Raw genomic sequence first — 25,023 nt, forward strand, 5'->3', positions numbered from 1 at the left:
TAACTCAACAAATTTTAAACAAAAAAAAAGGTTAACCTCAATACATTTTTTTTTAAAGTATATTTCGGCCCTCCAATAGTCTGAGGGACAGTGAACTGGCCCTGTTTTAAAAAGTTTGAGGATCCTTGATATAGCATATAGTAAAAAATGTTCTGTCAGAAGTGGGATTCGAACCCACGCCTCCAGAGGAGACTGCGACCTGAACGCAGCGCCTTAGACCGCTCGGCCATCCTGACTTCCTACAATGCTTTGTCCATTAAATCCTTCCAGACCAATTTTCATATCAGTAAGACCTGCAACATATACAGTTGTATACCACCTTCCACATGTATGGCTTAAGGTGCAAGACCTAAGCTGGCCACACACATTAGATTATCTCAAGTGGCAGATTTTAGACTGCCTGCTCTTTGTTCCTGCATAAACCCACGACAGCGTGTCACATACAGTCAACCATCAACTAAAGTTGGTCAGAACCAAAATCTGACTCATTGTGGTTGTTCATGTGTTTGGGAGAGTTGGTTGTACGACCAACCAACTACCGTTCATTTGAGATAAGCGATGACAGCCTAAATCTAACATGTATGGCCAGCTTTAGACTGGGCGCTTGCTCAGGCGTACCTCGTGCTGTTTATATGCTGAGGATTTATGTTCTGTACCTGTAATGTTTCATCACGGTGTCTACTGTATATTTATGTTGCTTTGATTGTGATGTCTCATTTTCATGCAACTACTGTATTTTAAGCTTAGGCCACATGTGGCGTCCAACAGCAAAAATGCGCTGCGAGAAAAACCGTAGCGGAAACGACTCGCAGGTCTTCCCACAGCGCTTTTGACAGAAGAATCAAAGAGACTTCCTCTGCTTCTATTATACCTATAGGGAAACCGCAGACATTTCCATAGGTATAATTGACATGCTATGATTTAAAAAACCACAATGGTTGTGGAAACCGCTGCGTTTACGCATATCTTACCACAAAGTGGGGATGGGATTCATTAGAATCCCATCCATTTTGCTGCGACTGTAAAAGGTCACGTTTTTTTGGCTTTCATTTTGCAGACCCTGAGAAGTCACTTGTTTCTGCTTCTTTAAATACCATTGTGTTCTGTGTCTGCACCTTATTTATTGTGTAGCTTTTTGGACAAATTCACATGCCAACACCTATATTTATTAAAAAAAAAAAAAAAAGGTGCAAGACACATGATGACGACGACATGCACTTTATCTACAGCTTATGCCCGATTGGTAAGTCCCACCAGAAATGAAAAGGGCGCAACTTTCAACAAAAAGAGGCGCATTTGATAATTAAACCCCATTATTTGTTTGCATTTAGAAAGACGTAGCAGGCTAAAGAGTGAGAGAACATTAAGTACATGTCTAAGATCAACCTCTTACCATAGATACTTGGTCAACCAGCCCATCAACCATACAGTACCTACTCAACTGCTAAGGTATGTTAATCTTCCAAGACCTTTTACACCTGTTTTGGGAGGGGAACATCATTAGTAATACAGAGTCCTACACACAAGAGGTGCAATGTAAACAACAAAGGGGATCATCCACATACTGTTGTGTTAGGCCTTTATATATGTGTAGTCTGTTTTTTCACTGATAAACTATGTGTCTCCAGACTAGGGTTGAGCCGATCTTGAGATTTCAAGATTCACTTTCACTCCAGCACCAAAGTAGCCGAAATAGCTCAGTTGGGAGAGCGTTAGACTGAAGATCTAAAGGTCCCTGGTTCGATCCCGGGTTTCGGCAGGTTCAAGTTTTCTTCACTGTTTAAATTGCAAAATGCTTCAACTGAAGTGTATGAACCTAAATAACTTATCTGGAACGCTTGCAGTTCACTTAACACCTTCCAGGCCAGTTAGCAGCTGAGTAAGCTCAGAGATACTTGTAGTTAATATATAAGTAACTTCTTAGTATAAATATTGCCATTATCAAGAAAGTCAACAAAAAGAGTAACCACCCCAGATGGGACTCGACCCCACAATCCCTGGCTTAAGAGGCCAGTGCCTTATCCATTAGGCCACTGGGGCCCTTATATTTCAATATACCCTAGAAAGAATCCCCCACACTCTAGTACTCCTTACCACGACATATAAGACTGACCCCCACAATCACAGGCTTCAAGAAGGCCCTGAAGACTCACCTATTCAGGAAGGCCTACAACCTCCAATAACACTATCACCGCACCACCATCTATACAGTCTCCCCCTCTCCTTCTGTCTCTACCCCCCTTCCCTCATAGATTGTAAGCCCTCACGGGCAGGGCCCTCTACCCCACTGTGCCAGTCGGTCATTATTAGCATTATATCTCCCTGTATATTATGTGTATTGTATGTAACTCCCTAATGTAAAGCACCATGGAATTAATGGTGCTATATAAATAAATAATAATAATGAGGGAGGAAATGTATGAAGGTGCGACATTATGGAGAGCCTTGTGGATGAGGGGGATAACTTTATATTTTATTCTATATTGAATGGGCAGCCAATGTAGCGACTGGCACAGACCCGAGTCATCGCTGTAGCGTCTAGACTGATAGATGAGCCTGGCCGCTGCATTCAGAATAGATTGTAGAGGGGAGAGTTTAGTGAGGGGAAGACCGATAAGTAAGGAGTTACAGTAGTCAAGGCGAGAATGAATCAGAGAGACAATAAGTGTCTTTAGTGTATCTCTGGTAAGGAAAGGGCGTATTCTGGAGATATTTTTGAGGTGGAGGTGACATGAACGTGCGAGCAGGGCCGCCGATAGGCCAGTACTACTGCTACTGGCGTCAGGGGCCCGGCCAAATTTAAAAATGGGGGGGGGGCCCGGGCCCCCTGGCGCCGGCAGCAGTCATTGTATGTCCTGCTTGTTTCAACTCAAATCTGCGTCCAGAGGACGCAGATCTGAGTTGAACACATACGCGGCTGAAGCGAGGAGCTGGCACACGTCAGCTCCTCGCTTCGGCGCTGCGGCCTCTCTCGCTGACACATATGCGACTGGCCGCATATGTGTCAGCGAGAGAGGCGGCAGCGGCGAAGCGAGGAGCTGGCACAGGTCAGCTCGCTTCAGCCGCTGAAGCGAGGAGCTGACCTGTGTCGGCTCCTCACTTCGCCGCTGCCGCCGGCTACCCGGCAGTGTAGACGCGATGTGATGACGTCACATCGCGTCTAGAACTGTGCGCCAGTAAGAGAAAGAGGCGCGCAGAAAGCAGCGGGGGAACGAGGAAAAGGTAAGTGTAATGTGGATTATGTGGAACGTGAAACTGGGGGCAGATGAAGGAGAGGACGGCATGACACTGGGGGCAGAGATGGAGGGACATGAATCTGGGGGCAGAGATGGAGAGGACGGCATGACACTGGGGGCAGAGATGGAGGGACATGAATCTGAGGGCAGAGATGGAGGGAACATGAATCTGGGGGCAGAGATGGGGGGCATGAATCTGGGGGCAGAGATGTGGAGACATGAATCTGGGGGCAGAGATGTGGAGACATGAATCTGGGGGCAGAGATGGAGGGGACATGAATCTGGGGGCAGAGATGGAGGGGACATGAATCTGGGGGCAGAGATGGGGGGACATGAATCTGGGGGCAGAGATGTGGGGACATGAATCTGTGGGCAGAAATGGAGGGGACATGGATCTGGGGGCAGAGATGGAGGGGACATGAATCTGGGGGCAGAGATGGAGGGGACATGAATCTGGGGGCAGATGAAGGGTGTATATGAAGCTGGGGGAGAGACGGAAGGGGGACATATAATTTACGGGTGACTGTAGGAGGATTATACAGTGTGCGGGCACATGAAAAATTAATGAGTGGGCGGAGTCAACATAACAGTGGGTGGAGCTAAAGCGCGCCGCACATTTTATCCCTCTTTTGGTTCTTCAACAGTTGGGAGGTATGGGTACAGGGGGCAATGGAAAGATGTTAGAGGGTGGACGGGGGGGGGGGGGGATTGTTGGGACATCGGGTGTGCGGCACTGCGGAGAGGGAACTGGGGCAATAATATATAATATATAAGTTTTTAGCTGGAGAATAATAATGATGTAGGCTATGTTACTAGCATAGCAGCCTGTTTGGGGGTGGGACTTTCACTGTAAAGGAGTATTCACGTTGCGTTTTTGGCCTCCCTTGCCGGGATACGTTGGTAACCAGTCACAATCAGCTCCCCACTTATCCCTGCACGGAGAACTGCAGGCCCCCCCTTTTTTTTTAATGGCCAGTTCTTCTTGCAGGGATAAGTTGACAGCTGATTTTGACTGGTTAACAACGTATCCCGGCAAGGAAGGCCAAAAACGCAATGTGAATAAGCCCTGAGGATTTATTAGGAGGGCTCTTATAGATGGTGTTGGCTCTCTATAGGCGCTGTCACACGGAGCAGATTTTACCTGCAAATAGAATCTGATTAAGCCTTGTAATGCTGCTAAATAAAAGGAAATGTAATACAGAATTGGTGTGTCGCAAAATAAGGTCGTTTTAAAATGGCGGGGGGGGGGGGGGGGGCAGACACTTAGGCTGTATGGGGCCCCAAAATTCCTGATGGCGGCCCTGCGTGTGAGTGATTCAATATGAGGGGTGAAGGAAAGGTCTGCGTCAAACATGACCTTGAGGCAGCGGGCCTGCTGCTTAGGAGTCATAGTAAGGCCTGAGACTACAATGGATATATCAGGGACAGATCTGTTAGATGGTGGAAACAGTAGTAGTTCAGTCTTGGAGAGATTTAGTTTCAGATAGAGTGAGGACATGATATTTGAGACAGCAGAGAGATAGTCGCCACCTTCCACATGTATGGCTTAAGGTGCAAGACCTAAGCTGGCCATACACATTAGATTATCTCAAGTGGCAGATTTTAGACTGCCTGCTCTTTGTTCCTGCATAAACCCACGACAGCGTGTCACATACAGTCAACCAACAATTAACGTTGGTCAGAACCAAAATCTGACTCATTGTGGTTGTTCATGTGTTTGGGAGAGTTGGTTGTACGACCAACCAACTACCGTTCATTTGAGACAAGCGATGACAGCCTAAAATCTAACATGTATGGCCAGCTTTAGACTGGGCGCTTACTCAGGCGTACCTCGTGCTGTTTATATGCTGAGGATTTATGTTCTGTACCTGTAATGTTTGGTCATGGTGTCTAGTGTATATTTATGTTGCTTTGATTGTGATTAGAGATGAGCGAACAGTGTTCTATCGAACTCATGTTCGATCGGATATTAGGCTGTTCGGCATGTTCGAATCGAATCGAACACCGCGTGGTAAAGTGCGCCATTACTCGATTCCCCTCCCACCTTCCCTGGCGCCTTTTTTGCTCCAATAACAGCGCAGGGTAGGTGGGACAGGAACTACGACACCGGTGACGTTGAGAAAAGTAGGCAAAACCCATTGGCTGCCGAAAACATGTGACCTCTAATTTAAAAGAACAGCGCTGCCCAGGTTCGCGTCATTCTGAGCTTGCAATTCACCGAGGACGGAGGTTTCCGTCCAGCTAGCTAGGGCTTAGATTCTGGGTAGGCAGGGACAGGCTAGGATAGGAAGGAGAAGACAACCACAACAGCTCTTGTAAGAGCTAAATTCCAGGGAGAAGCTTGTCAGTGTAACGTGGCACTGACGGGCTCAATCGCCGCAACCCAGCTTTCCCAGGATCCTGAATGGAATACACTGTCAGTGTATTCCCGTATACCCGATATATACCCCGATACCCGTTCCAACGGTGTGCCCCCCCCACCTTCACCCCAGAAATACCCTGCAAGTCCCCTAGCAATAGAATTGGGGCTATATACACCCACAATTTTTACTACTGGTATACAGTGCCATTGTCTGACTGGGAATTCAAAGAATATATTGGGGTTATAAATACCCTCATTTCTTGCTACTGCCATATAGTGCCAGTTTCTGACTGGTAATTCAAAGAATATATTGGGGTTACGTGCACCCACAATTTTTACTACTGGTATACAGTGCCATTGTCTGACTGGGAATTCAAAGAATATATTGGGAATACAAATACCCTCATTTCTTGCTACTGCCATATAGTGCCAGTGTCTGACTGGGAATTCAAAGAATATATTGGGGTTACGTGCACCCACAATTTTTACTACTGGTATACAGTGCCATTGTCTGACTGGGAATTCAAAGAATATATTGGGGTTATAAATACCCTCATTTCTTGCTACTGCCATATAGTGCCAGTGTCTGACTGGGAATTCAAAGAATATATTGGGGTTACGTGCACCCACAATTTTTACTACTGGTATACAGTGCCATTGTCTGACTGGGAATTCAAAGAATATATTGGGAATACAAATACCCTCATTTCTTGCTACTGCCATATAGTGCCAGTGTCTGACTGGGAATTCAAAGAATATATTGGGGTTACGTGCACCCACAATTTTTACTACTGGTATACAGTGCCATTGTCTGACTGGGAATTCAAAGAATATATTGGGAATACAAATACCCTCATTTCTTGCTACTGCCATATAGTGCCAGTTTCTGACTGGTAATTCAAAGAATATATTGGGGTTACGTGCACCCACAATTTTTACTACTGGTATACAGTGCCATTGTCTGACTGGGAATTCAAAGAATATATTGGGAATACAAATACCCTCATTTCTTGCTACTGCCATATAGTGCCAGTTTCTGACTGGTAATTCAAAGAATATATTGGGGTTACGTGCACCCACAATTTTTACTACTGGTATACAGTGCCATTGTCTGACTGGGAATTCAAAGAATATATTGGGGTTATAAATACCCTCATTTCTTGCTACTGCCATATAGTGCCAGTTTCTGACTGGTAATTCAAAGAATATATTGTGGTTACGTGCACCCACAATTTTTACTACTGGTATACAGTGCCATTGTCTGACTGGGAATTCAAAGAATATATTGGGAATACAAATACCCTCATTTCTTGCTACTGCCATATAGTGCCAGTGTCTGACTGGGAATTCAAAGAATATATTGGGGTTACGTGCACCCACAATTTTTACTACTGGTATACAGTGCCATTGTCTGACTGGGAATTCAAAGAATATATTGGGGTTATAAATACCCTCATTTCTTGCTACTGCCATATAGTGCCATTGTCTGACTGGGAATTCAAAGAATATATTGGGGTTACGTGCACCCACAATTTTTACTACTGGTATACAGTGCCATTGTCTGACTGGGAATTCAAAGAATATATTGGGAATACAAATACCCTCATTTCTTGCTACTGCCATATAGTGCCAGTGTCTGACTGGGAATTCAAAGAATATATTGGGGTTACGTGCACCCACAATTTTTACTACTGGTATACAGTGCCATTGTCTGACTGGGAATTCAAAGAATATATTGGGAATACAAATACCCTCATTTCTTGCTACTGCCATATAGTGCCAGTTTCTGACTGGTAATTCAAAGAATATATTGGGGTTACGTGCACCCACAATTTTTACTACTGGTATACAGTGCCATTGTCTGACTGGGAATTCAAAGAATATATTGGGAATACAAATACCCTCATTTCTTGCTACTGCCATATAGTGCCAGTTTCTGACTGGTAATTCAAAGAATATATTGGGGTTACGTGCACCCACAATTTTTACTACTGGTATACAGTGCCATTGTCTGACTGGGAATTCAAAGAATATATTGGGAATACAAATACCCTCATTTCTTGCTACTGCCATATAGTGCCAGTTTCTGACTGGTAATTCAAAGAATATATTGGGGTTACGTGCATCCACAATTTTTACTACTGGTATACAGTGCCATTGTCTGACTGGGAATTCAAAGAATATATTGGGAATACAAATACCCTCATTTCTTGCTACTGCCATATAGTGCCAGTGTCTGACTGGGAATTCAAAGAATATATTGGGGTTACGTGCACCCACAATTTTTACTACTGGTATACAGTGCCATTGTCTGACTGGGAATTCAAAGAATATATTGGGAATACAAATACCCTCATTTCTTGCTACTGCCATATAGTGCCAGTTTCTGACTGGGAATTCAAAGAATATATTGGGGTTACGTGCACCCACAATTTTTACTACTGGTATACAGTGCCAATTTCTAACTAGGAATTCAAAATGCGCAAGGCTCCCGGAAAGGGACGTGGACGAGGCCGTGGGCGAGGTCGGGGGAATGGTTCTGGGGAGCAAGGTAGCAGTGAAGCCACAGGGCGTCCCGTGCCTACTCCTGTGGGGCAGCAAGCATTGCGCCACTCCACAGTGCCAGGGTTGCTTGCCACATTAACTAAACTGCAGGGTACAAACCTTAGTAGGCCCGAGAACCAGGAACAGGTCTTGCAATGGCTGTCAGAGAACGCTTACAGCACATTGTCCAGCAGCCAGTCAGACTCTGCCTCCTCTCCTCCTATTACCCAACAGTCTTGTCTTCCTTCCTCCCAAAATTCCGAAGCTTTACAGAACAATAACCCAAACTGTCCCTGCTCCCCAGAGCTGTTCTCCGCTCCTTTCATTGTCCCTCAACCTGCCTCTCCACGTCACGATTCCACGAACCTAACAGAGGAGCATCTGTGTCCAGATGCTCAAACACTAGAGTCTCCTCCATCTCCGTTCGATTTGGTGGTGGATGACCAGCAACCCACCCTCATCGACGATGATGTGACGCAGTTGCCGTCAGGGCATCCAGTTGACCGGCGCATTGTGCGGGAGGAGGAGATGAGACAGGAGTTGGAAGAGGAAGTGGTGGATGATGAGGACACTGACCCGACCTGGACAGGGGGGATGTCAAGCGGGGAAAGTAGTGTGGATGTTGAGGCAGGTGCAGCACCAAAAAGGGTAGCTAGAGGCAGAGGCAGAGGTCAGCAGCTTAGGCGAAGCCAGGCCACACCCGGAATCTCCCAAGATGTTCCAGTTCGTACCCAGCCCCGAAAAACTCCCACCTCGAGGGCACGTTTCTCGAAGGTGTGGAGTTTTTTCAAGGAATGCGCCGAGGACAGATATAGTGTTGTCTGCACAATTTGCCTCTCGAAATTGATTAGGGGCTCTGAGAAGAGCAACCTGTCCACCACTTCAATGCGCCGTCATTTGGAATCCAAGCACTGGAATCAGTGGCAGGCAGCAACGGCAGGACAAAGGCCGCCTGCCGTTCACGCCACTGCCACTGCCTCTGCCACTGCCTCTGCCTCTGCCACTGCCACTGCTGACTGTGCTGGCGATGCACTCCAGAGGATGAGCCAGGACACCACTTCATCTGCCTCCGCCACTTTGTTGACTTCTACCTCATCCTCCCCTGGTCCTGTCTTATCTCCTTCTCCTGCACCATCAAAGGCACCATCAGGCGTTTCTTTACAACAACCCACCATCTCTCAGACATTGGAGCGGCGGCAGAAATACACTGCTAACCACCCACACGCGCAAGCCTTGAACGCCAACATCGCTAAACTGCTGGCCCAGGAGATGTTGGCGTTCCGGCTTGTTGAAACTCCCGCCTTCCTGGACCTGATGGCAACTGCGGCACCTCGCTATGCCGTCCCTAGCCGTCACTACTTCTCCCGGTGTGCCGTCCCCGCCTTGCACCAGCACGTGTCACTCAACATCAGGCGGGCCCTTAGTTCCGCGCTTTGCACAAAGGTCCACTTGACCACCGACGCGTGGACAAGTGCATGCGGACAGGGACGCTACATTTCACTGACGGCATACTGGGTGAATGTAGTTGAGGCTGGGACTGCTTCCCAAACTGGCCCGGTGTACCTCGTCTCCCCGCCTAACATTCCTGGCAGGGACACGAGAAGAACACCCCCCTCCTCCTCCTCCTCTACCGCCTCCTCCTCCGCCACCGCCTCCTCCTCCGCTGTTAGATTGACCCCAGCTACGAGTTGGAAACGTTGCAGCACTGGCGTTGGTAGACGTCAGCAGGCTGTGCTGAAGCTGATCAGCTTGGGGGACAGACAGCACACTGCCTCCGAGGTGAGGGATGCCCTCCTCGATGAGACGGCAATATGGTTTGAGCCGCTGCACCTGGGCCCAGGCATGGTCGTTTGTGATAACGGCCGGAACCTGGTAGCAGCTCTGGAGCTTGCCGGACTCCAACATGTTCCATGCCTGGCCCACGTCTTCAACCTAGTGGTGCAACGTTTCCTAAAGAGCTACCCCAATGTTCCAGAGCTACTGGTGAAAGTGCGGCGCATGTGCGCCCACTTTCGCAAGTCGACAGTAGCCGCTGCTAGCTTAAAATCTCTCCAGCAACGCCTGCATGTGCCACAACACCGGCTTTTGTGCGACGTCCCCACACGCTGGAACTCAACGTTTCAGATGTTGAATAGAGTGGTTGAGCAGCAGAGACCTTTGATGGAATACCAGCTACAAAACCCTAGGGTGCCACAAAGTCAGCTGCCTCAGTTTCACATCCATGAGTGGCCATGGATGAGAGACCTTTGTGACATCCTACGGGTCTTTGAGGAGTCCACAAGGAGGGTGAGCTCTGAGGATGCGATGGTGAGCCTTACAATCCCGCTCTTGTGTGTTCTGAGAGAATCCCTGATTGACATCAGGGATAACTCAGATCACACAGAGGAGTTAGGGATAGCATCCGATCCGTCACAGCTGGAGAGTAGGTCCACACATCTGTCCGCTTCACTGCGTTTAATGGAGGAGGAGGAGGAGGAGGAGGAGGAGGAAGAAGAGTTGTCCGATGATGTGATGGTGATACAGGAGGCTTCCGGGCAACTTCGAATCGTCCCATTGTTGCAGCGCGGATGGGTAGACATGGAGGATGAGGAGGAAATGGAGATTGAACTTTCCGGTGGGGCCAGAGGAGTCATGCCAACTAACACTGTGGCAGACATGGCTGAGTTCATGTTGGGGTGCTTTACAACCGACAAGCGTATTGTCAAAATCATGGAGGACAACCAGTACTGGATCTTTGCTATCCTTGACCCCCGGTATAAAAACAACATCTCGTCTTTTATTCCGGTAGAGGGGAGGGCCAATCGCATCAATGCTTGCCACAGGCAATTGGTGCAGAATATGATGGAGATGTTTCCAGCATGTGACGTTGGCGGCAGGGAGGGCAGTTCCTCCAGTAGGCAACCAAGTTCTCACCGGTCCACACAAACGAGGGGCACACTGTCTAAGGTCTGGGACACCTTGATGGCACCCCCTCGCCAAAGTGCCGCCACGGAGGGTCCTAGTGTCACCAGGCGTGAGAAGTATAGGCGCATGTTGCGGGAATACCTTTCCGACCACAGCCCTGTCCTCTCCGACCCCTCTGCGCCCTACACGTATTGGGTGTCGAAGTTGGACCTGTGGCTTGAACTTGCCCTATATGCCTTGGAGGTGCTGTCCTGTCCTGCCGCCAGCGTCCTATCTGAGAGGGTGTTCAGTGCAGCCGGTGGCATCATCACTGACAAGCGCACCCGTCTGTCAGCTGAGAGTGCCGACCGGCTCACTTTGATAAAAATGAACCACCACTGGATAGAGCCTTCATTTTTGTGCCCACCTGTGTAAAGCACCCCAACATGAAACTCCATGTCTGTACTCAACCTCTCCAATTCCTCCGCATCCTCATACTCATCCACCATAAGCGTTGCACAATTCTGCTAATACTAGGCTCCCTCCAACATGATTTCCCCCAACTCTGCTGGTTAGAGGCTCCCTCCACCCTGATTTCCACCAACTCTGCTGGTTAGAGGCTCCCTCCACCATGAATTTGCCCAAACTGGGCTGGTTAGAGGCTCCCTCCACCATGAAAATTGGTCCAAACTGGGGTTTTTAGAGGCTCCCTCCACCATGAATTTGCCAAAACTGGGCTGTTTAGAGGCTCCCTCCACCATGAATTGGTCCAAATTGGGGTTTTTAGAGGCTCCCTCCACCATGAATTTGCCCAAACTGGGCTGGTTAGAGGCTCCCTCCACCATGAATTGGTCCAAACTGGGCTGGTTAGAGGCTCCCTCCACCATGAATTGGTCCAAATTGGGGTTTTTAGAGGCTCCCTCCACCATGAATTGGTCCAAACTGGGCTGTTTAGAGGCTCCCTCCACCATGAATTGGTCCAAACTGGGGTTTTTAGAGGCTCCCTCCACCATGAATTGGTCCAAACTGGGGTTTTTAGAGGCTCCCTCCACCATGAATTGGTCCAAACTGGGCTGGTTAGAGGCTCCCTCCACCATGAATTGGTCCAAACTGGGCTGGTTAGAGGCTCCCTCCACCATGAATTGGTCCAAACTGGGTTTTTTAGAGGCTCCCTCCACCATGAATTGGTCCAAACTGGGGTTTTTAGAGGCTCCCTCCACCATGAATTGGTCCAAACTGGGCTGTTTAGCGGCTCCCTCCACCATTAATTGGTCCAAACTGGGCTGGTTAGAGGCTCCCTCCACCATGAATTTGCCCAAACTGGGCTGTTTAGAGGCTCCCTCCACCATGAATTTGCCCAAACTGGGCTGGTTAGAGGCTCCCTCCACCATGAATTGGTCCAAACTGGGGTTTTTAGAGGCTCCCTCCACCATGAATTGGTCCAAACTTGGCTGTTTAGAGGCTCCCTCCACCATGAATTGGTCCAAACTGGGGTGGTTAGAGGCTCCCTCCACCATTAATTGGTCCAAACTGGGCTGGTTAGAGGCTCCCTCCACCTTTAATTGGTCCAAACTGGGCTGGTTAGAGGCTCCCTCCACCATTAATTGGTCCAAACTGGGCTGGTTAGAGGCTCCCTCCACCATTAATTGGTCCAAACTGGGCTGGTTAGAGGCTCCCTCCACCATGAATTTGCCCAAACTGGGCTGTTTAGAGGCTCCCTCCACCATGAATTTGCCCAAACTGGGCTGGTTAGAGGCTCCCTCCACCATGAATTGGTCCAAACTGGGTTTTTTAGAGGCTCCCTCCACCATGAATTTGCCCAAACTGGGCTGGTTAGAGGCTCCCTCCACCATGAATTGGTCCAAACTGGGTTTTTTAGAGGCTCCCTCCACCATGAATTTGCCCAAACTGGGCTGGTTAGAGGCTCCCTCCACCATGAATTGGTCCAAACTGGGTTTTTTAGAGGCTCCCTCCACCATGAATTTGCCCAAACTGGGCTGGTTAGAGGCTCCCTCCACCATGAATTGGTCCAAACTGGGTTTTTTAGAGGCTCCCTCCACCATGAATTTGCCCACACTGGGCTGGTTAGAGGCTCCCTCCACCATGAATTGGTCCAAACTGGGGTTTTTAGAGGCTCCCTCCACCATGAATTTGCCCAAACTGGGGTGTTTAGAGGCTCCCTCCACCATGAATTTGCCCAAACTCTGCTGGTTAGAGGCTCAATCCACCCTGATTTTCAAAACAAATGTTGGTGCCAACCTCAACTTACTACAAGGGCCAAATTCACTGCTGGTGACAAGCTCTCCTCACTGCAAGTGCCAAATACACATGTTTCAAGGTGTTTTCCTACTGTCAGAGATGTGGTATTGAGTGTGTAAAGTGTGTAGTTGTTAGGCTGTGATGTTGGGGTAATAGAGGGTCTTTGGTGTGTTAGATGCCCCCAGACATGCTTCCCCTGCTGTCCCAGTGTCATTCCAGAGGTGTTGGCATCATTTCCTGGGGTGTCATAGTGGACTTGGTGACCCTCCAGACACGGATTTGGGTTTCCCCCTTAACGAGTATCTGTTCCCCATAGACTATAATGGGGTTCGAAACCCATTCGAACACATGAACATTGAGCGGCTGTTCGAATCGAATTTCGAACCTCGAACATTTTAGTGTTCGCTCATCTCTAATTGTGATGTCTCATTTTCATGCTACTGTATTTTAGGCTTAGGCCACATGTGGCGTCCCACAGCAAAAAAGAAAAACCGAGAAAAACCGTAGCGGAAACGCATCGCAGGTCTTCCCACAGCTCTTTTGACAGAAGAATCAAAGAGACTTCCTCTGCTTCTATTATACCTATAGGGAAACCGCAGGCATTTCCGTAGGTATAATTGACATGCTATGATTTAAAAAAACCACGATGGTTGTGGAAACCGCTGCGTTTACGCATATTTTACCACAAAGTGGGGATGGGATTCATTAGAATCCCATCCATTTTGCTGCGACTGTAAAAGGTCACGGTTTTTTCGCTTTCATTTTGCAGACCCTGAGAAGTCACTTGTTTCTGCTTCTTTAAATACCATTGTGTTCTGTGTCTGCACCTTATTTATTGTGTAGTTGTGCCTTTTGGACAAATTCGGCACATTGCCAACACCTACATTAAAAAAAAAAAGGTGCAAGACACATGACGACGACATGCGCATGGACTTTATCTACAGCTTATGCCCGATTAGTAAGTCCCACCAGAAATGCGTTCACGCCGCGGTTGTTCCCGCATGGCGTTTCCGGCCCGTGGGGCCCTGGCCCTATGCAGTTTTTAGGCTGAGGAGACACAGCTTTTTTTTTTTTTTGTTGCACATTTTGTTGTGTTTTTTTGAGCCAAAGCCAAGAATGGCTAGGAAAGGAATGGAAAATATATAGGAAGTTCTTATACTTCTACCTTCTTCTCAATCTACTCCTGGCTTTGGCTCTGAAAAACCACAGCAAAATCTGCAACCAAAGAAGCTGTTTCCGCAACGTGGGGCTTTAGCCTGAACCTGTCTGTGTGCGAGTTTCAACCTGTCTTAGTTGCACATGGCATCTGATTGCGTTCATGTTAGTTGAGATTGAGTGCAGATGCCTTGTGTAATCTAGATACGGATACCAGTAGTTTTAACACAATGGAGGCTCGTTTTAATGAAAGTTTATTGAATTCTTTTAAGATTAAGAAGGAAAATAGTGGGATGATCAGTAAAGAAGGCTGCCAGAACTTAATTAAGAGCGAGTGTCAAATTCTAAAATCAGTGGGAAAAACACCTGAGGAACATTGTCTTTTTATTTTACAAGCACTAATGAAAATCCTGTACTTCCTAAATTTTGTAATTTACCACTTCAGCCAAGAGGTACGTAAAATAACTTACATACCATAATAACCTTTATTGGTTATTATGTATAATACAAGGTTATTATGCATACTAAAAGATTTATCAAAGTAACAGTTACGTATATGTAACCACAATAGACTGTAATTATAAAAAAAACAATTATGTCAGAAGTGGGATTCGAACCCACGCCTCCAGAGGAGACTGCGACCTGAACGCAGCGCCTTAGACCGCTCGGCCATCCTGACTTCTCTTGAGCTTCAAAATTAACTCTTTCCAGACTGGGCAGTAGTAAAATCAGACCTACTTTTAATTGATTGAAATCGATTACACAAATTTATATACAAAACATTAAACATTGCAATTAGCAACATATACAGACCTATATAACAGGAGACAGTAAAACCTTAAAAATAAATAAATGTAAAAAAAAAGAAAAAAGCAAGCACCAGTTTCTGATGCCCCCCCGCTCAGATAGTGAGCAGGCGGCTGTTCACAAGCATAACAGTTGCGTTAAGCCCATAGAGGCCAGGACGTTTTTTTTTTTTTTTTTTTTAAAAAAGCATAAGTGTAACAGACAAAAACAAGGTAAACTATAAAAATAGATTAGAACATAAAAGAACAGAAAAAAAGTCTGTGTGGTAATCCCTGCAAATGAAGTTTAAAAAAACAAACAAACAAACAAACAAAACATAACTATAGCATAACTGTAACAGACTATAACAGGTTAAACTATAAAAATAGGTTGTAAAAAAACCCAAAGAAAGCTGTATGTCAGAAGTGGGATTCGAACCCACGCCTCCAGGGGAGAATGCGACCTGAACACAGCACCTTAGACCGATTGGCCATCCTGACTTCCTTTATTCTCTGCTATTAACTGCTACCAGACCGGACAGTATTAAAATTTAGACCTATTTGTCATTATACGAAATAGATAATTCTTATATATAAAATAGAAGCATTGCAATTAGCAAAATATAGAGACCATACAGCAATATAACAAGAGACATTAAATCCTCAAAAAAAGCAAGAATTAAAGTCACCCCAGATGGGACTCGAACCCACAATCCCTGGCTTAGGAGGCCAGTGCCTTATCCATTAGGCCACTGGGGCTTTATAGCAGTTTGTATTTAAACTATGTCTGACGATTTTGATGATATTCACTTACTATGTACCTTCATTTTAACTTCATTGTAGTTGGGAATAAGGGCTCCTTCACACGGCATAAGCGCGCTGCTCATTTAGACACGTATACACATGTCTGAGCGCAGCGCTTCAAAACAGAGCCCATTGATTTCAATGGGAAGCGCGCGTATGTCGGCATGAAATCAATGGGCTCTGTTTTCAAGCGCCGCGCTCAGACACGTGTATACGTGTCTAAATGAGTGGCGCTTACGCCGTGTGAAAGGGCGCTTATGGTGAGCAGGCGGTCTTCATTGAACCGGAGGGAGAAACTAAGCAGGGGAATGTGGATGGGTAGACGTTACAGTTTCTTATTTATATGGCACAACTGGTCATTGGAGGCATTATTTCTTGTCTGGGGGCCACTGGGAAATATTATTACTAGCCTGGGGGATTAATAAGGAGCATTATTAGGTTTCAGCAGTAAATTCAAAAACTGTGATAAAAACAGCATCAAAACTGGACCCCACAACAATTTTTGTCTTAGGCCACCCCACCTCCACACAGCATAAACACCCCTTTGCTGTCCCCCACACGGTGTAACGCACACACACGGTATCAAGTTCCACAGTAGCCCCTTCATCAAGTATAATGTTCCAAAGTGGCCTCCAGACAGTATGTCCCATAGCGCCCCCTCTACACAGTATAATGTCCCATAGCGCCCCCTTCCCTGGCCCCCACATGGTATAATGCCCCATTTACACACACAATATAATATCATATAGTGGCCCCTCCACACACTATAATGTTCAAAAGCACCCTTCCACACAGTATTATTATTGTTTATTTATATAGCACCATTAATTTCATGGTGCTTTACATTTGGGGGTTACATACAATATACAAAATATACAGGTAGATATAATACTAACAATGACCGACTGGCACAGTGGGGTAGAGGGCCCTGCCCGCGAGGGCTTACAATCTATGGGGGAAGGGGGCATAGAGACAGAAGGAGAGGGGGAGACTGTATAGATGGTGGTGTGGTGATAGTGTTATTGGAGGTTGTAGGCATCCTGAGTAGGTGAGTCTTCAGGGCCTACTTGAAGCCTGTGATTGTGACAGTCTTATGTGTCTTGGTAAGGAGTTCCAGAGTATGGGGGATGCACGGGAGAAATCTTGGAGACGGTTGTGTGAGGAGTGGATGAGGGCAGAGCGGAGTAGGAGGTCATTGGAGGATCTGAGGTTACGTGTAATATAATGTCCCATAGCGGCACAGTATAATGCCTCACATGTTTTTTTTATTCCAGCTTGTGGTATAACATAGAAGGATCTGCAACACTTGTTCAAAAAATTTTAAAATCCAATGATTTTATTCATATCTTCGTTTTTAAAAATTCACAATAAACACTCCATAAAGATAGGAAAAAACACACACGAAGGATAGTTGGACAGGACAATATAAAAACCGCTATCAGTAACGCATGACTGTAGCTGACGCGTTTCGAGACCGACTTGGTCTCTTAATCATAGCTCTTGTGCGTATTTGCTGAGGCATTTGGATGGTGCACCTTGTTCATCTGGAAAGGGTGAGCAATATTGGACTTTTCTTCTTTTTTGTTACTGAAATTGCTTTTTTTTTTATGTTTGATCACCTCCACTGGTCTTCCAATCATTTTACTCCAGGGTCTGAAGAGACCCCAAAGTTTCTATACAGACATATTAGGTCTGAACAAAACTGCCAGGTTAACCTCGCTGCTCAACCAACAAATACTCTTGTAGCTTTACTTACCAGTCCCCGCTCCTGTCCATGGATGCCTCTTTTCCCCCTTCAGCCCTCCAGAGCGCCCCATGCATTCCAAATCACGTTGCTGTCAGCGATGTCCTGATGCTGTTCAACGTCAGCAACATGATATGGCATGCACTGGAGGGCTGAAGGGGAAGCGGAGGTGGCATGGGCAGGAGCAGCAGGTAACAGCCTATTTAAAAAAAACAACAACAAAAAAAAAAAGAAACAGCAGGGGCCCACCTATGGTCGAGTGCCCCATAGCCTCCCCTAAGGCTGCTATGGCGTATAATGCTCCACTGTGGGCACTGCACAGTATTATATGCTCCACATTGGCCCCCATACAGTATAATATGCTCCACAGTGGCCCCTGCACAGGATAATGCTCCACAGTGGCCAGCACACATTATAATATGCTCCACAGTGACCCCTGCAAGGTATAATGGACCACAAGGGGCACCACACAGTATAATATGCTTAACAGTGGCTCCTGCATGGTATAATGCTCCGCAGTGGGAACCACATACTCCACAGGCCCTCACACAGTATAATATTCTCCACAGTGGCCTCCGCACAGGATAATGCTCCACAGTGGCCCCTCCACGGTATAATATGCTCCACAGTGGTCCCCGCTCAGTATAATATTTTCCACAGAGGACCCTGCACAGGATAATGCTCCACAGTGGCCCCAGAATGGTATAATCTTCTCCACAGTGGCCCTTGCACAGTATAGTATTCCACAGTGGCCCCTGCATGGTATAATATTCTCCACAATGGCCCCTACATGGTGTAATCTGCTCCACAGTAGCCCCAGCACGGTATTATCTTTTCCACAGTACCCCCTGTATAGTATAATGCTCCAGGCCAGGGGGAAGCCGCTTTATACCAGCTCCCATAGCTGCTCATTGAATAATGTGTATACAGTGACCAGGAAAACAGGGATGGTGGGTTCTTTCCAATGACGTCTCGGGGTGCGGATATCCCTTAGTCCGACAACCCAGGATGTGAGCGGAAAGCCAAAAATGTAACATATGTAGGTCACATAAACTACCTATATTACAGTAAAACAAAAAATAATTAGTGATAAATGTTACTTAGAAAGTTGGGGGGGGGGTTATAGTTTAAATAGTAATTTAGCCCTAACAACCCCTTTAAATTGAAGTTCCCAACTGTTTCTAGCTCTTAAAGCTTGGCATCATATGAAGGCTGAGAATCTGATCTTTCTTATGATCCCCATGTTGGGACTATTAAAGGATTATCTTATTTTATCTTATACCATTGAACTTATGTACCACTTTTCTAGATGTTACAAAACTGGAGATACAGCTATTTAATGTGATTATCCCCCTTTGGTGAATGATTCACCTCTATCCATTACATTGGGTTCATGTGTAAGGACATAGACTCCTGACATTGCTTAGTTAGAGCAAAAGTCGATAAAATCAAGTGTATGCTGCAAAGTGAATAAGGAGTAGAAAAAGAACTTACGTGTGGTTAACCCTTAATGTGCCGTAAAAAATAGAGCATAATCACAAGAGGATATAATGGGTCACAAAGCACACTGTCAGAAGTGGGATTCGAACCCACGCCTCCAGAGGAGACTGCGACCTGAACGCAGCGCCTTAGACCGCTCGGCCATCCTGACATACCTTATACTCTGAAATTAACTCCTTCTCAACCAAACTGTCTCCCTGTTTACATCTTGGGAGACAGATTTGCATATTCTTCCCATCAACCAAACAGTAGTAAGAGTTGTACCACTGATAGTTAAATGAGATGAATAATAATCACTGACAAAAAATCTAAATATGCAATTAGCAACATAAAAGAACAAAAGGAGAACTTCTGAGTGATAATCCCTGCATGTGAAGTAACAAAAGCATAACTACAAAAGAAAGCAACAGGTTCAGCCATACAAATAGGTTAAAATCATAATGCAGAAGTGGGATCCAAGCCCAAACTCCAGGGTAGAATGTGACTTAAAGGAGACTTATATGCAAATCAATGGAGTGGCCGCCCCTGGAAATGGAGGCACGGGGAGAGATGAATACTAGTTTATTATGTTTATATCCCCCATAGCAGCTCTATTAAATTCTAAAAATATGGACAACCCGCCTTAAAATGATATAAATAATACTCCTTGGCAAAAAAGATAAACTTTTCAATTGACAACATAAAAAAACTGAAAAAGAAAATGCCTGTGTGGTAAGTCCTGCCAATAAAGTTTTTTTAAAAAAACAAAACAAACAGAAAAACAACATAAATACAGCATAACTGTACAGACAGCAACAGGTTAAATTATGAAAGTGGGTTAAAAAACATATGTCAGAAGTGGGATTCGAACCCACGCCTCCAGGGGAGACTGCGACCTGAACGCAGCGCCTTAGACCGCTCGGCCATCCTGACTTCTCTGGTGTTTTGAAATTAACTCCTTCCAGACCGGACAGTAGTAAAGATCGGACCTACTTGTAATTAAATAAAATAGATAATTGTTATATATAAAATAGAAGCATTGCAATTAGAAACATATTAGAGATCATATAGCAATATAACAGCAAACAACAAATCCTATAAAACAAGAAAGAAATGTAACCACCCCAGATGGGACTCGAACCCACAATCCCTGGCTTAGGAGGCCAGTGCCTTATCCATTAGGCCACTGGGGCTGAACAAACACCATCACCAATTGATCATCAGTAGTTATTGAACTGAGACAGATGTGGAGTGGGATCACACAGAGGTTAGAAATAGAAAAGCTTCCTATATCTTTCCCATTCCCTTTTGCAGTCAATCTTGGCTGTGGCTCAAAAATTTCAGCAAAATTTACAACAAAAAAGCTGCATTTCTGCAATGTGGGGCCTCAGCGTAAGATTTTGCTGCATTTTTTTCAGCCAAAGTCAATGGTGGCATGAAAAGGAATGTTAAACATAAAGGATCATATAATGTTGCATTAATGTTGGGGCCGATGTTCTTGCTGTTGTCCTGCTACAGACACACAGGACAGGAGAGGTAGATAAAGGAGATCCCCTGTCCTGAGACACCAGGAAGGAGCCTGGAAGAGGATTTGTGCTTTGTAAGTGGATAGGGTTTTTGTTTTTCGGGTTCCCAAGAGGATCCTAAGAACAGAAACCCAAATACTAGTGTGAACCTCGTGTTATTATGCCTTGTACCCAGTTATCTGGCATACAAGGCAGAAAAAGTTAAAAAAAAATTTCTCGAAAATCGCCATATATACACAAATTTAACTTTTTCCTGTTTGGCGTCGCCCATGACACTTTCATGGACAGTGGGTGCTGCACTAGAATTATTAATATTTACACCATTTTACTGGTTTAACCCCTTCCCACTCTGCTTTGTACCTGTACGCCTGCGCCATTACCTCCAACACTTGGCTGTATTAAATAGCTGAGGCTTGGAACTAGCCGCCGGAGTTGGAAGACACTCATGTAGATTAACCTTGTGAATTCCGTGATCAATAGCAATAGACCTCCGCCACCTCTAGGATGGTGCCAAATGAAAATACAACTCATCACACAAAGAATAAGCCCTCACATAGCTAGGCTGGCAGAAAAAAATACCGTATTTTTCGGACTATAAGACACAGTTTTTTTGCTCCAAATATGGGAGGAAAATGGAGGTGCGTCTTATAGTCCGAATGTAGTGGGCGGGGCAAGCACATAAACTTGCAGCGCCAGTTTAGTCCCGTCGGTTAGAAGCAAAGGGGGTACGTTAATGGTCTGCGAGTGGTACAGGCGGGAGCGCCTGTACTTAATTACCGTATCCTGTCCCTACACTTCAACCCCTTCCTGACATCTGCCGTTTCAATAAGATAGATGCCGGGTCTTAAAGATGGTGGCCGCTCCTATGGAGCAGCCACAAGCCGTAAGAGATAATGTCATTACTACATTTCTTAATCCCCACCCCCCTTCCCCCAGAAAGTTAAGAAGCCTCCCATGATACCTGTACTGTTACAGGCCACTGCAGCCGCTTCCAGAAATTAATACAGTAGATGTTGGGTCTTGAAGATGGCAGCCGCTTCTGCAGAGCGGGTGCCATAGCTACCGTGTCTCCACTGTACAGGAGACCCAATGGCTATCGCAAACGTTCTGCAAGAGCGGCCAGAAACCTTCACCTGTCCTCTTGCAGACCAGCTCTCACAGAGCCGACCTGTTCCTGTGCCACGCGGGAGCCAGGGGAGCCTTCATAGTACGGTAATATAGAGCATCTCCCATAGACGGCAATACATTCATCATTCATGCGGGCAGTGCATGGCAAGCACACAGAGCCCATTATAGTCTATGGGGTCCGTGTGCTTTGACAGTACATCACTTGCAATTGCGATTGTATTCTGTCCGGGGGGATGTCCATACACATACCTCCCAACTTTTAAACAACAGAAAGAGGGACAAAATATGTGGCGTGCATAGAGCGCTGCAGCAAATTTAGCCCCGCCCACTTTTCTTTCATTTCAATTCTCTTTCATTTTTCATGTCCCCCGACACAGTCTAATCCTCCTACAGTCACCCGCACATTATATGTCTCCACATTGTAATGTCCCCCTTCCAACTGCCCCACAGTATTAAGTCCCTCTCCTGGTGCCCCAGTTTAAACATGAAACTGGATCAGCTGGAGGGGGAAATTAGCAATGGGGGTAGTTGGAGGGGGCAATAAATAAATGGCAGATGAAGTGGGACATTAAACAGTGGGCAACTAGAAGCAGACATTAAACCGTAGGGGTAGCTGGAAGGTGACATTAAACTGGGGGCAACTAGAGGCAGACAGGTCTCCTTCCAGCTCCTCCCACGGTTTAATGCCCTCTCCAGTTGTCCCCCAGTTTAAGTGCCCCCTTTATCTGCTCCATTTCATGTCCCCTCCTCCATCTCTTCCCCCTGGTTTCATCTCCCCCCCCCCCTCCATTTCTCCCTCAGTTTCATATCCCCTTTCATCTGCCCCCAGTTTCATGTCCCCCCTCCATCTCTGCCCCCAGTATAATGACAAAAACAGACAGACATACACGCTCTCTCTCTCTCTCCATCCTGCATCTCACATCCCCCTTCCTTCTCAGTACCTTACACGGATCTCTTCTCTCTTCACTGCAGGGGACACTGACACGCCCACCTACGATGTCACACAAGGTCCTTGAACCATAGTAAAGCGTTCCTCTGATCACCGCAGCCTCTTATCTGTTATAAGAGTAGGCGGTGATCGGAGAATGATTGATCAGTAAATCATTAAAGGCACATAGCGGGACATGTAGGGAGCTGCGCGGGACAGGGGCAGGAAAGCGTGAGTGTCCCGCAGAAATAAGGACAGTTGGGCGGTATGCCATACAGACTCCTGTTCACATTTTGAAAATTGGTGGAGGAAAAACTCCTTCATGGAAGGATTGCCCAGGTTATAAAAAATTAAAACTTCCTGCCGATAGTAGAAAATTTTAAATAAAATCATTACTCACCTGCGCAGACCCCTGACGGCCCCCTTAGTCTCCGGTGTGCAGATGGCATGTGACCCATACAGTGGTCACGCGCTCTTTTATACTCCGCATGGCTCTCATGACTGTACTACCATGCCACTAAGGCTAGGTTCACACCAGCGTTCAAACTATGTTCGGGGTTTCTGTCATCAAATCCGCTTGAAAAATGCAGATTTGGGTGGAAACCTGGCAAACCCCATTATAGTCTATGGCTTCCACAGGTAACAGCTTTTTAAATGGATTAGGTTTCCGTTCTTCGCTTGGGGACCCAAAAAATGGAAAGTCGAACGTTAGTGTGAACAGAGCATAATATGACATGTGACTGCTGTGGTCTTTGATTGGCTGGAGCATACACACAAACAGACAGAAACAAAGTCACATATACACACTATATACATATATATTCACACACTATACACAGATCCATATGATCACACACACTATATACATATATATTCACACACTACACAGATCCATATGATCACACACACTATACACAGATCCATATGGTCACGCACACTATATACATATATATTCACACACTATACACAGATCCATATGATCACACACACTATACACAGATCCATATGGTCACGCACACTATATACATATATATTCACACACTATACACAGATCCATATGGTCACACCCACTATATACCTATATATTTACACACACTATACACAGATCCATATGGTCACACACACTATACACAGATCCATATGGTCACGCACACTATATACATATATATTCACACACTATACACAGATCCATATGATCACACACACTATATACATATATATTCACACACTACACAGATCCATATGATCACACACACTATACACAGATCCATATGGTCACGCACACTATATACATATATATTCACACACTATACACAGATCCATATGATCACACACACTATATACATATATATTCACACACTACACAGATCCATATGATCACACACACTATACACAGATCCATATGGTCACGCACACTATATACATATATATTCACACACTATACACAGATCCATATGATCACACACACTATACACAGATCCATATGGTCACGCACACTATATACATATATATTCACACACTATACACAGATCCATATGGTCACACCCACTATATACCTATATATTTACACACACTATACACAGATCCATATGGTCACACACACTATATACAGATCCATATGGTCACACAGACTATATACAGATCCATACGGTCACACCTACTATATACATATATATATATTCACACACACTATATACAGATACATATGGTCACACACACACTATACACAGATCCATATGGTCACACCCACTATATACCTATATATTTACACACAGTATATAAAGATACACATGGTCACACCCACTATATACAAATACATATGGACACACACACTATATACAGATACATATGGTCACACTCACTATATACAGATACATATGGTCACACACACTATATACAGATATATATGGTCACACTTACTGTATAAGTGTACATGTACTGTATGTATCTGTATATACAGATACATATGGTCACACACACTACATATATACCGGTATATGGACTATTCCCCTCACTGTAGCATCAGCCCTCGCGCTGTTCACGTGACCTCAGCCCGGTTAATTGCACTGTTATACACTATAGCGGCTTAAGCAACTAAGCCCCGCCCCTATTACCATATAAGGATCTTCAGCCCTTCCTTTTAGCTCCACCCTGATAGGTTCCTGCGCTGTCATTGGCTGAGAGGTTACT

General features: G+C 45.7%; 1 protein-coding gene and 7 non-coding genes across 8 annotated transcripts in view; 2 read left to right on the top strand and 6 right to left on the bottom strand.

Annotated features, from left to right (window-relative positions):
• Nucleotides 1-25,023, top strand: part of ZBTB45 (zinc finger and BTB domain containing 45) — a 500,250-nt gene that overhangs the window by 325,724 nt on the left and 149,503 nt on the right. The gene's annotated exons all lie outside the window — the stretch shown is intronic.
• TRNAL-CAG (transfer RNA leucine (anticodon CAG)) lies at nt 154-236 on the bottom strand. Its single transcript has one exon. It is a non-coding gene; the product is annotated as a tRNA-Leu (tRNA).
• TRNAF-GAA (transfer RNA phenylalanine (anticodon GAA)) lies at nt 1,687-1,759 on the top strand. Its single transcript has one exon. It is a non-coding gene; the product is annotated as a tRNA-Phe (tRNA).
• TRNAL-CAG (transfer RNA leucine (anticodon CAG)) lies at nt 15,036-15,118 on the bottom strand. Its single transcript has one exon. It is a non-coding gene; the product is annotated as a tRNA-Leu (tRNA).
• On the bottom strand, nt 15,911-15,983 carry TRNAR-CCU (transfer RNA arginine (anticodon CCU)). Its single transcript has one exon. It is a non-coding gene; the product is annotated as a tRNA-Arg (tRNA).
• Nucleotides 19,341-19,423, bottom strand: TRNAL-CAG (transfer RNA leucine (anticodon CAG)). Its single transcript has one exon. It is a non-coding gene; the product is annotated as a tRNA-Leu (tRNA).
• On the bottom strand, nt 20,102-20,184 carry TRNAL-CAG (transfer RNA leucine (anticodon CAG)). Its single transcript has one exon. It is a non-coding gene; the product is annotated as a tRNA-Leu (tRNA).
• Nucleotides 20,372-20,444, bottom strand: TRNAR-CCU (transfer RNA arginine (anticodon CCU)). The gene has a single exon. It is a non-coding gene; the product is annotated as a tRNA-Arg (tRNA).

Source organism: Leptodactylus fuscus, chromosome 6 (genome assembly GCF_031893055.1).
Source record: "Leptodactylus fuscus isolate aLepFus1 chromosome 6, aLepFus1.hap2, whole genome shotgun sequence".
NCBI classification, from domain to species: domain Eukaryota; kingdom Metazoa; phylum Chordata; class Amphibia; order Anura; family Leptodactylidae; genus Leptodactylus; species Leptodactylus fuscus.